At 36.2% G+C, this 12,895-nt stretch overlaps 3 pseudogenes; 2 read left to right on the forward strand and 1 right to left on the reverse strand.

Annotated features, from left to right (window-relative positions):
• Positions 1-1,981: 1,981 nt before the first annotated feature.
• Positions 1,982-2,837, reverse strand: LOC100625742 (annotated as a pseudogene).
• Positions 2,838-8,546: 5,709 nt separating this feature from the next.
• On the forward strand, positions 8,547-9,775 carry LOC100625842 (annotated as a pseudogene).
• Positions 9,776-11,422: 1,647 nt separating this feature from the next.
• Positions 11,423-12,362, forward strand: LOC100625921 (annotated as a pseudogene).
• The last annotated feature ends 533 nt before the right edge of the window (positions 12,363-12,895 follow it).

Genomic DNA, 12,895 nt, shown 5'->3' on the forward strand with positions numbered 1-12,895 from the left:
ATATACAGATGGTCAATAAGCACTTGAAATAATGCTCAACATCCCTGATTATTAGGGAAATGCAAATCAGAACTACCATGAGATACCACCTCACACTGGTCAGAAGGGCCATCATTAATAAATCCACAAATAACAAATGCTGGAGGGGTTGTGGAGAAAAGCGAACCCTCCTGGACTGTTGGTGGGAATGTAAGCTGGTACAGCCCCTAAGGAGAATGGTATGGAGGTACCTCAGAAAGCTATTCATAGAACTACTATATGACCCAGCAATCCCACTCTTGGGCATATATCTGGACAAAACAATACTTAAAAAAAATATATGTGCACCTGCATGTTCATTGCAGCTCTATTCACAATAGCCAAGACATGGAATCAACCCAAATATCCATCAACAGATGATTGGATTAGGAAGACGTGGTATATATACACAATGGAATCCTACTCAGCCATAAAAAAGAATGACATACTGCCATTTGCAGGAACATGGATAGAACTAGAGACTCTCATCTTGAGTGAAGTAAGTCATAAAGACAAAGACAAATACCATATGATATGACATATCTGGAATATAATATACGGCACAAATGAACCTTTCCACAAAATGAAAATCATGGACTTGGAGAAGAGACTTGTGGTTGCCAAGGGGAAAGTAGAGGGAGTGGGAAGGACTGGAAACTTGGGGTAAATAGATGCAGAATTTAGCCTTCAGTTGGATTAGTGATGGGATCCTGTTGTGTAGCACTAGGAACTCTGTCTAGTCACTTATGACGGAACACTTAATGTGAGAAAAAAGAATGTATACATGTATGCGTAACTGGGTCACCATATGGTACAGTAGTATTTATTTATAAAATAAAAGATAATATGTGAAGTCATAAAAATATACAGACAACTCAGAAAGTTTTTTTCTTTTTTAACCTCCCCATTAACTGTCTAAAAGTATTTAAATAGAGGATTATTCCAGGAAGAGAAATATTACCATAGATAAAGGCACAATAATATGAACTAGGTGTGTAGACAGTGATGAACTTAAGACAACAATGTTAAATAAAATTTCTCTCTATGCCTCATTGTTTCTGTACAGCCAAGAAAATATGTTATATTGCCTTCCTCTGCTTTTAATTTTCAGACTCCTACCCCTTTCTCTTTTGTGAAAGATAATTTATATATTTTATTTTACCTGTCTTTAGAATCTCTCATGTTATAGGGATTCTTCCTATATACATAATTAAAATTGTTTTTTTCTCTTGTTAAACAATTTCATATCAATTTAATTTTATATCAGCCAACAGAACATAGGAGGATGGCATTAAATTTTTTCCTTCCTCAAAATTTCACTATTTCTAAAAAGCTCACCTCCAGAGTGGAGGCTTATCTACTTCCAGACCTCTCCAATTGCCGCATTCTGTGCCTGCTATATTTTCCTATCACAACATGCATCTCTTTATATTTGAGAATGAAATTCTCCATTCAAAGAAGGCTTTTTTACATTAGATTTGGAACCTTTCCTTGTATTTAATACCCATTGTTTTTACTTCATGGTAATATTGAGATTGGAATTAATTATTTGGTACTTAATTAATGTTGGGTACCTCAAATAGATCATAAGATTCATTGGTATGAAAACTACCTAATGTATTTTGTATTAAGTGCTTAATACAAAGCACTTAAACTTTCAAATTCACTTAGTAAACACACAATTAATTTAAGTATATCAAATTATTGTTTGAATGAAAGAATGAAGCAAAATATTGGGAACATAAGAAAGGTTACCTCCACAAAGAAGGAAATAACATATATAAATTCTAGACACATAATGAAGTATAACATATTTGAGTAATTGCAACATTTCTTAAGATTGGGCTTTAGAATAAATGTTTTATCAATTAAAGTATTTGAGACATTATTTCCCTTGTATCATGCAAAATAATTTTACAAATACAATAAACACAATGTGTATGTGTGTGTGTAGTATAAATATTTAAAACCACCCTTTGAGTTTCAGTTTTTTCAGGGCCTCTTTCACACCCTTGTTCCTCAAGGTGTAAATCAGAGTGTTTAACTTGGGAATCACAAGGCTCTAAAACAATGAGGTCATTTTGTCTTGATCTAGAGAGTAGGAAAACCTTGGTCTGAAGCAAGTGAAGAGTATAGTTGTCTGGAAAATTGCCACAATAATTAGGTGTGAAGTACAGGTGGAGAAAGCTTTGGATCACTCTTAAGCTGAGCTGATTTCAAAATGGAAAGAATAATACAATCATAAGAGACAAGGACTCCTGAAATGGAGCTCAGTACAATGAAGCCAAAAATGGTGAATATCACTAACTCATTGACTTGCATAGCTGAGCAAGACAGCAGTAGGAGAAAAGGAATATCACAGAAGAAATGGCTAATCTCATTTGACCCACAAAAGCATAAGCAGAATGCTGGTGTCATGTGTACCAAAGCATACACCATCCCTACCATGTAAACCCCAGCCATCAGCAGGGAGAAAATTCTGACTGTATAGAGCAAGGGGTTGCTAATGGCCTTGTACTAATCATAGGCCATCACTCTCAGCAGTAGACAGAATCTGCAAAGATGTAGAAGACCGAGAATTGTAGAGCACAGCCATAGAAGGGGATTGACTTGTTCTGGGCAATTAGGTCCACCAGCATCTTAGGCCCAATTGCTGTGGAACAGCAGAGGTCACAGAAGGAGAGGTGGCTCAGGAAAAAGTACATGGGTGTGTGCAGTGGGGGATCCATTTGAATTAAAGTGATCACTACAAGGTTTGCCAGAAGATTAATGAGATAAACAAGTAGAAATGTGGTAAAAAGGGTCACATTATTCTCCATGTTATTAGTAATTCCTAGGAAAATATATTCAAACAAGGAGGAGCAATTTCCTCTATCACTTCTTGTCTGTTATTGTCTAAATTTCTGAGAATATGATCAAGAAAATGACACATGCACGTGTAGCACTTCTGTACATCTGCAAAATATCATAAAACAGAATTTGATTTCTTTCACTAAGTGCATTTTTATATTTGGTAAATTATCCAGTGGACAGAAAATTGTCCACATATTAAAGAGGCCTTGATATCTATTCCCCAATAGCAAAAATTATCTGAGAAAGAACATTAAGAAACTTAGATGAAAATCTAGATGTCACTCATGAGGTATGTTACCTTCTACAACTCTTCTCTGGCTTTACTTGCCTTATCTCAGGAAATAAATTTGGATGAATTTCTCTCTCCTTTCCTCTTCAAAGTCATATAAAAGAGACACCACTGTTATAGATACCAGGCTGTTAAGTTATAGGACAAAGCTTTTTCTTTGTATGAAAATATTCACATGGATAGAAAAAAAATGTTTATGATTTTTGTTCCTCAAAATATAATTAGTTTAAGAATTTCTTTTTCCTAATTCTCGAAACAGTAAGTGACCAGTAATAAATCAAAAAATGTCAAATATTTCACTGGTTTTAGTTTGTGTTGTATTCAGTATTGGGTGAGTCATTAAATAAGTATTATTGTATTATTGACCTGTTTTCTCAAAGTTTATTACTGCTTTTCCACAATACTCATTACCTCTTTGTGGAGTGGTTGTCAAAAGATGAGTCTCTTGACTAGCAGAAGAAAAGAGCTAAGAGAAATTGAAAACAATGGAATGTACCACACATGTTTGCATCACTTTAGATTTTAAATAGTCATTTTTGTTATAAAATAGAAATGAAGTGAGCAGCAACACATGCTTATAAGATGCAAAGATTCTCTCCCTTGCGATTGTATGTATTTACACTAGTGTCATGTGTTTGCATGTGTACATACTTTTACTGTATAAGAGTATAGAATGTAAATAGGGGCTTTATCCATAGAATGAAGTAAATATATTAAATGGTTCATATGAAGATGAATTTTACATATTTTTATTTTAATGTGGTACAATAAAACAAAACATACCTCAAATTAACACATACATTTGTTCAATAATAAATAGAGAAAAGTCTTTCCTGTGAACCAAGAGCAAAATAAAATAAATAAAATGTTATATTGTGCATATTAAGAAATTTTGACAGATACTTCCTGTTCTGAGAAGAAATTATAATTGCTAGTCATTAAATATAAATTTTAATGAGTGAGCAGGTATAAGCAGAAAATGCTTTATTCATGACTCTCTCTTTTTTTCTCTCAGAAAGGTAAGTTTTACTCCCACATTTAAATTAGGACATTGAAACCTAACTGAGATAAGGAGGGCTTGAGTTCATGAACAGTAGGCAGATGGCATTTTATTTTACCAGGCACACTGGGACTTAAATCTCTGCAGTTACTATTGCCCTTAGGCTTTGATGTTATACAAACACTCCATTAATTAATTTCTGTTTTTGTATGTTCCCCCTCTGTATTCAGAAACAAATTAGCAAAGGCTAATCTTTTAGCCTTCACTGTTGTCACCAAACTGATTTATGTTAGGAAGAAAGCTGCAAATTTTTTTTATGGTTTATTTCACAGTTACCCTCCTTCAATATCCTCCTTCTCTAGTCAGAGGAAATCTAATGAAAATCAAACAGATCCCTGCTTAATCTCCTCTAATACCTTTTAATTGTTCACTGTGTTTTTTAAACCTTCTTCTTTACTTTCTCATTTAGGAAAATTACTACATTTTGATCATAATTTTAGTTGAAATATAATAACATACACCATAAAAGTCAAACTTCTAATTTATAGGGTTATTTGGCTTTTAATGTATTTCATTACAAATATATACCTTGAGAACATTTTGATCACTGCAATAAGAAACTCATGTCTATTGCCTGTCACTCCCCTTCTCCCCCTCCCCCAGCCCTGGAAACCACTATTCTACTTTCTAATTCTAAGTAGTTTCCTCTTCAGCCATCTCATATAAAAAGTATCAACCAATATGGATCTATTTACTGTCAGACTTCTTTGGTAAAATATTTTCAAAGATCATCCATGTTGTAGCATGTGTTAGATTTTTTGTTTCATTAAAGGGTAGAATAATATTTCATTTTATGAATATAACACACTTTATTGATCTGTTCTTTCATTGGATGAATGTCGTTTCTACCCTTTATATGAATAATGGTATAAGTTTCTGGTCAGTTCTACCTCTCAAGTCTGCTTTCATCATCACACATGTCTAACTCCCATTCTCCAACTGCATATTCAAGGACAGTTAATTGACTTTTAAGGTCTTTAATTTGTTATTAAAAATAATTAAATGTCTTTGAAATTCAACAGGTAACAAACCTTACTGTAATCCATGAGGATGCAGGATTGATCCCTGGCCTCGCTCAGTGGGTTAAGGATCTGGCATTGCCATGAGCTCCAGTGTAGGTCCCAGAGATGGCTCAGATCATGCATTGCTTGGGCCCTAGTGGAGGCTGGTGGCTTCAGTTCCAACTGGATCCCTGGCCTGGGAACTTCCATATGCTGTGGGTGCAGCCCTGAAAAGAGAGAAAGACAAAAAAAATTAAATGTCTTTAATTTGTTTTTAAATGTTTGCCTCATTGTTTCATAGTAAACTCTCCTCTGAATTATATTTATTCATTTCAGAATGTCTCCACTACATTTAAGCCTCAGGAATAAGATCAATGCTTATTTTGTACTTTCTAAACTCCATGGTAATATGATTTGAAACATTGGTGTTTTCTAAATATTAATTGTTATATATTTCTCTCTATTAAAGTGGAGAATGATGTACAAAGAGTAGAAATATTCTATTTGGAGATTTTTCTACTGATACAACTCATATACACAAAGATGATTCACTTAAAGATTGTACATAGGTGATGATTTTTCTAAATCAGCAGTTACATACTTTTTTGGGGGTCTTTTTATATTTTTAGGACCACACCCATAGCATATGGAGGTTCCCAGGCTAGGAGTCCAGTTGGAGCTGCAGCCACCGGACTATGCCACAGCCATAGCAATGTGTGATCAGAGCTGTGTCTGCAACCTACACCACAGCTCACAACAATGCTGGGTCCTTAACCCACTGAGCAAGGCCAGGGATCATACCGACATTCTCATGGATGCTAGTTGGGTTGCCACAATGGAAACTCCTATATTTTTTCTTAAAATAAGTTGCTTGCTATTATCCACATCAATTCTATGCAAAATTATAAAATACCAGATATTCCTTTTAAGGTCTTCCCCTAATGCTCTCTAGCATATAGCAATGGAATTCTTTATACTCCTAAAACTTTGGTCTACCATCTTGGTATCTAGTGTTATTGGGCTACTTCCCAGAGCTCCCAAACAAATCCTCCTTTCACAATGATCTGAATGATAGAAACATCTGTCACTATCCCTTCTATGTGTGTTGAAGTACTGAAAATTACAAAGTGACTTTGTAAGTATGTGCACACCAAAAGGTAAAAGAGATGGTATGCACATATAGATTTAATTAAAATACTAAAATCTATTAATAAATAAACCTGGAGTTAGAAATTACAGAGCTCTACAAGGGGCTAAAGATAGTATGGGAAGATTAAAAATAGCAGTACACTTTCTAAAAATTCTCCTTATAAATCCAATGCATATTTATCCTCCCTTTGACTTCTGATTTAGCTGCTTTGACAAACAGAAATTGGAAGAAAACAATGTCTTCTACTCTAGCCTTTAAGAAAACAATATCTGAAAGCCATGAGGTACCATGTAGGAAGTCCAACTAACCTGATTAAACCACATGGCAGGTTCTGAGATTATGTGGAGTGAGAATGGGAGAATCTGAGGAAATCTTTTAATCGTTCTCATCCTGTGCCAGATATGAGTGACCTTACGGTCTAACCGATCATTCCACTAAATACTTCATATGACCTCAGTCATTATGAAAAAAAAAATAACCAGTTGATGGTCATTATTTTAAGTCATTTAGTTTTGGACTACTATTTATGTAACAAAAGATAACTAGAACAGTGTTGGTAAACACATCAGAGAGAATATTTTTGAAACATTTATTTTTACTCTTATGTATATATATCCCAAAAGTGAAGAAAATTGTTGAAAACTTGGTATCTGACAAAGAACATATATCCCAAATATATGAAGACCTCTCAATAATAATAAGAAAACAAACAATATAAATTAAGCAAAGGATTGAACATACATTCTCACCAAGAAGATGTGTAATTCACAAGGTCATATATAATAGTTTACTCAGCATCTTTATTTACTAGGGAAATGACCATAAAGTTACAGCATCTGCTAAATGGCCTAAAATTAAAAATACTGATCATACCTAACTTACCATTTCATCTGAATTCTCATTTGGAATTTAACAGGAACACAGATTTTCTTCTTATTTGTTTTGGTTACTTTTCTGATTTTTTTGAATTTTTTTCTTGCTTTGCCTACTATTTTTTTCTGAAAAGCTAGGAAACTCATCAAGCTGGATTTTATGTAATCAGTACCTTTTTAGGTACTTTTGGAAAATGTTTCCTAGGGACAATGAGGCCTTTTTATATATCATGGTCATTCTTGGTGTGATAATCCCAACACTAAAATACTACCTCTACTCCTGGGGAGACATTGTTGACGCAAAGCTCAAAACACATAATTAATTGCTAATAATTTTCCACCACTTAATAAAAGAAACTGATGCATTTGTGTTACAAAAATTTTCTCTATCATTACTGATCTTTCTGATACATATCTTATGTGTAGAATTGTCCTGGATCACTTAATTCTATTCCTACCCAATGTATTTTTTCCCTCAGGTGCTTTCTTTTCCTGTGGGATGCCGAATTCCCTTGGGCTACATTTTATTCCACCAGAACCCAGCTTTAGCTTCTTAAACACAGCTTCTCCTCAATACTATGTAGACAACATCCCTTCAAACTACCCTCACCCAACAATTTGAAACTTGAGTTTGGATAGCTATATTACCATTGTAAGGTGGATAACCTAAACTATTTCCTAATTAGATTTGTGTTTTCATTAAAAATGGAGATTTTCAAGAACAGAAAAACATGCCAAGTGAGAGAAAAAAATCTACGTGTAGGGATTTCTTGGTGCCCCTGGTGACACTAAAATTCTGTGCAGGCAAATGTCTACCAAAATATTTTCTCCTCAAACTTGGAGTATTACCACATAGATTTCACTGCATGATAGGACACCCAAGATCATTATGTCTCACATCTGCTTGGAGATATAACTGGGAATATCCATGGGTGGATAAAGATAGTGTTGTTCCACAAGCAAGGAAGCTCTTTCAATAACGTAAAGATTAATCTAGGATGATATATGATATGAAAGTATGCACTACATCTTTTTCACAAATATATAATTGACACTCATTTTGTACAAGAAACTACTAGTTTAAAAAGTAAAACAAAACTTTCATGCAATTTGATAATGAACATACTTTGTTTATGCAAACCGTTTTTTAGAGTATAAGACGCATATAGAAAACTTTCAGTGAAGGTGCACGCTCCTCAGATCAGGCCTCACTTGCCCTGCTTTTCTGCACTGGCTGGGAGCCCAGTCCACCAGTGGAGGTGGGAGATACAACCAGTGGTGAGGCACAGGGCAGGCCACAGTAATGCTAGCACTGCTGACCTGAAGCCTGTGGCTAGCAAGGACGGGCAACATGAGCTAGGACTACTACATGGCTCATCAACGTAATGGTACAGGAGTCTTGCCAGGGCTCCCCACCCACATTCTGCATCCACTATGGGCACTAAGGGCTACACTTGCCAAAGGCCTAGGTCGGTGGTCAGGTGCTGGCCGTTGCTGCTCATCCACAGACTTGCTGATCATCTGGGCTGATGCTCAAACACAGTTCTTTGTCCCCCCAAACACCAAACAGTGGATTGCCTTGCTGCAGAGGGGAAATTGCACATTTAAAGAGAAAATATCACCAGTCTGCTTTCCACAATGCAGTGGCTGTAGTCATCTACAATTATAAACTCAAAGAGGAGCCAGTTACCATGACTCATCCAGGCACTGGAGATATTATTGCTGTCATGATTACAGAATTGAGGGGTAAAGATATTTTGTGTTACCTGGACAAAAACATCTTTGTACAAATAACAATAGCTGTTGGAACATGAATGCCAACAGAGAACTTTTGCTATGGCTCTCTGATCCTGGTGTCAATATCCTTTATTGTTTTGATGATTATTTCTTCAGAATGGCTTATATTCTACTTCATTCAGAAGATCAGGTACACAAATGCCTGAGACAGGAACCTGCATCATCTTGGAGATGCAGCCAAGAAAGCCATCAGCAAACTGATGACCAAAACAGTCAAAAAGATGATAAGGAAACAGATCTAGACTTTGATCATTGCTCAGTCTTCAAAGAGAACTATAAGCAGAATGATGTCTGGATTCTCCCTGCACAGGATTTCCACAAATCCTGTGTTTATCCCTGGCTTAGTAAACATTATACCACTCCTATATGCAGACTTAATATCTTGAAGGCCCTGGAAATTCTGCCAAACTTTCCATGTACAGATAATGTAGCATTTGATATGGAAAGACTCACCAGAACCCAAGCAGTTAACTGAAGAGCAGCCCTAGGTGACCTTGCCAATGACAACTCCCTTGGCCTGGAGCCACTTCAAACTTTGAGGATCTCTCCTCTTCCTCAGGATGGGAGCTCACTCCTGGAATGGGAGAGATCAACATTGCAGTAACTAAAGAATGGTTTATTATTGCCAGTTTTGGCCTCCTCAGTGCTCTCACACTCTGCTACATGACCATCAGAACCACAGCTAGCTTGAATGCTAATGAGGTAGAAGCATTTTGAAGAAGGAAAAAATTGCTTTCTGACAGATTGCTTTGAAGGAAAAAAGAACCTATTTTTGTGCTTCATTTACCAGTCATGACACACTAGCATTTATATTTAGCAATTTTATTTTTTCATAAAATTGCTAATGGCAGAGCTTTGTATTAAAATAAATAAATAATAAAATTAAAAAAGAAAAAAAAAGTAAAAAGAAAACTTTCCTCTATTAAATTATGTTGCAAGTAAATTTTCAGGCATGAAAGATTCCTGCTCCCAGAGTAAGTCCAAAGAAAAAAATCATTACCAGCACCTAAGAAATTAACTACACACTCTTCAAAAATTGATGTTCAATATAACACTTTAGTTTGGATATTTTTTGAGGTATAGAGTATAAAAATCATACAGCGGCCTACCAGACAAGTGGTGGCACCTCCAGAGAATATGGCTGGGTCCCAAATACTTTTAAAATGACCATTTTCTGTGGCCTTGCACTTGCATTTCTGATTTTTATTTCACTCAATATTTTTTTTGAGAAATTTTTCTATGTCAAGGAAGTTCATTCATCCACTTTGTTGTGTATTTTCCCTAGGTACAAACTTCCCATAATATTATCTATCTGAGCTAGAGCAGGTGTCAGTATACTTGACCTGTAAAGTCTTATTGGTGACGGACACACCATTTATTTATATATTATTAATGGTTGCTTTTGCAATACAGGGAAACCCCGAGTGATTGTAACTGTTTATCAACTCCAAACCCTAAAGCATACACTATTTAAAACTTTAAGGAAAAATGTTCAAGTCTTGATCTAAAGTGCTAAAAAAATTTGAGTTGTTGATAGTTCTATAGTGTTGCAAATAATGCAAAGGAAAATATTTCCTCTGTGTCTTTGGTAGTCATAATTATTCTTTTATATTGATAATACTCAAAGAATGGCATTTTCAAGTCATAGGAAATTTATATGTCCAGCGGTATTAGTGATAGCTTATAATTTTACAGAGGTTGGGGCTGATTTTCATTCTAATGTGAATGGTAAAGACATGCTTGTTTACATCCTGACCAACAGTTAATAACCAATTATTTACATCTTGCAATGCTTTGGATGAGTCATAATACACTTTTATTGACTTAAGTTTTTTATTTAAGTTTTACTTACTGGAGGGCTAATAAGGTTTGATATTCATTTCTAAGACGACCCAATGAGATTCTTCTTTGAATAATAGGCCACAGAAAATGGTCCTTTTAAAAGTGTTTGGGACCCAGCCATGTTCTCTGGCGGTGCCACCACTTGCCTCTGGTAGCCGCTGACCCTGCCCCCAACCCTACCTGGCCTAGCACCTAGCTGAGCCCCCAACCCAGCATGGTAGCCCTGGAGCCACCCACTGCACCACCCTCACCCCCACACCCACACCCACACCCACCACCCCTTCCCAGAGCTGACCACATCATCAAAGCTGTTTCTTTCCCCCAACACATCATTTGACATCTGAGGAAGTATTTCAATGGATGGGATGCCCAAGGTTTATGTTCTGAAGAACCACTTAGTAAAAGAAGTCCTGGCGGATGAAGAAATTGCAGTCAGAATTATCAATGAGGGTGCTGCCATGCTTCAGAGAGAGAAAACAATGATACAATTAGAGACCCCAGTTATAATGCAGTGACATCCATGGCCAATTTTTTGATCTGATGAAACTTTTTGAAGTAGGAGGATCACCTGCTATTACACAATACCTTTTTCTTGGTGATTATGAGTACAGATGTTATTTTGGTATAGAGTGTGTCATATTTGTTCTAAGAGGTAACCATGAATGCAGAAACCTTACTAACTATTTTGCTTTTAAGCCAGAACATAAAAGTAAATATTCAGAAAGTGTCTATGAAGCTTGTATGGAATCTTTTGATAGCCTGACTCTCACTGCACTTTTAAATCAATGATTTCTTTGTGTTCATGGTGGAATGTCACCAGATATACACATATTGGATGGTATTAGAAGATTAGATAGATTCAAATGGCAACCTGCATTTTGACCAATGTGTGGCTTGTTATGGTCTGAACCTTCTGAAGATTTTGGAAATTAAAAAATCATAAGAGCATTTTAGTCACAATATGGTTTGAGGATGTTCCCATTTTTATAACTATCCAGCAGTGTGTGAATTTTTGCAAAACAAAATTTTGTTATCAATTATTAGAACTTATGGAGCTCAAGATGCAGGCTATTTGTTTTGCAGCTATAAAATGTACACAAAAAGTCAAACTACGGGGTTCTCTTAATTAATAGCAATTTTTTAAACACCTAATAACTTAGATGTCTCCAATAATAAAGGTGCTGTACTAAAGTATGAAAATAATGTTACGAATATTTGACAGTCTTTACCATTTATTGGAGGAAAAGTGACAGAAATATTGGTAAATGTTCTCAGTATTTGCTCTGATAATGAACTGATGACTGAAGGTGAAGACCAGCTTGATGGTTCAGCTGCAGCCCAGAAAGAAATCATAAGAAACAAAAGTTGAGCAATTGGCAAGATGGCAAGGGTCTTCTCTGTTCTCAGAGAGGAGAGTGAAAGTGTGCTGACACTCAAGGGCCTGACTCCCACAGGAATGTTGCCTAGCGGAGTGTTGGCTGGATAATGGAAGACCCTGCAAAATGCAATATGAGGATACTCTCTACCACATTGAATCTGCAGTTTTGAAGAGGCAGAGTGTTTGGATAGTATCAATGGGAGAATGCTATCCTTGAAAGATGATGTTCCGTAAGATTGTTTCAAATCTCTGAACAACACACATTACTCTGAGAACCACAGGACTGGCAACCATGGTGCCCTGTGACCCACAGCTTCCCAGGGCCTCTCACATATCCTTCTCCAAATGGAGAGATCACCTAAGGAGCTGGAGGGGTCAGCCAAGCTGACTGTAAATGTCACAGTCCCTCTGGAGAAACCAGTGTACTTTTGAGACCCAATCCCCCTTCCTCAATGGGGGCTTGAGGGATGTGGTACATTTTGTTCTGTCTAAGATTGGGTCATAGCTGCCAAGGCAGAGAGCAATGAGCAAGGGACTTGGGGAAATTTCCACTGAAGGACAACCACACCTCCGTTTATGCTGTGGTTCACACATTTAAGTTTACAGATTATATTTATTTTCCCCGCAGAATTAGA

The sequence above is a fragment of the Sus scrofa genome, unplaced genomic scaffold (genome assembly GCF_000003025.6).
Source record: "Sus scrofa isolate TJ Tabasco breed Duroc unplaced genomic scaffold, Sscrofa11.1 Contig702, whole genome shotgun sequence".
In the NCBI taxonomy this organism is placed as follows: domain Eukaryota; kingdom Metazoa; phylum Chordata; class Mammalia; order Artiodactyla; family Suidae; genus Sus; species Sus scrofa.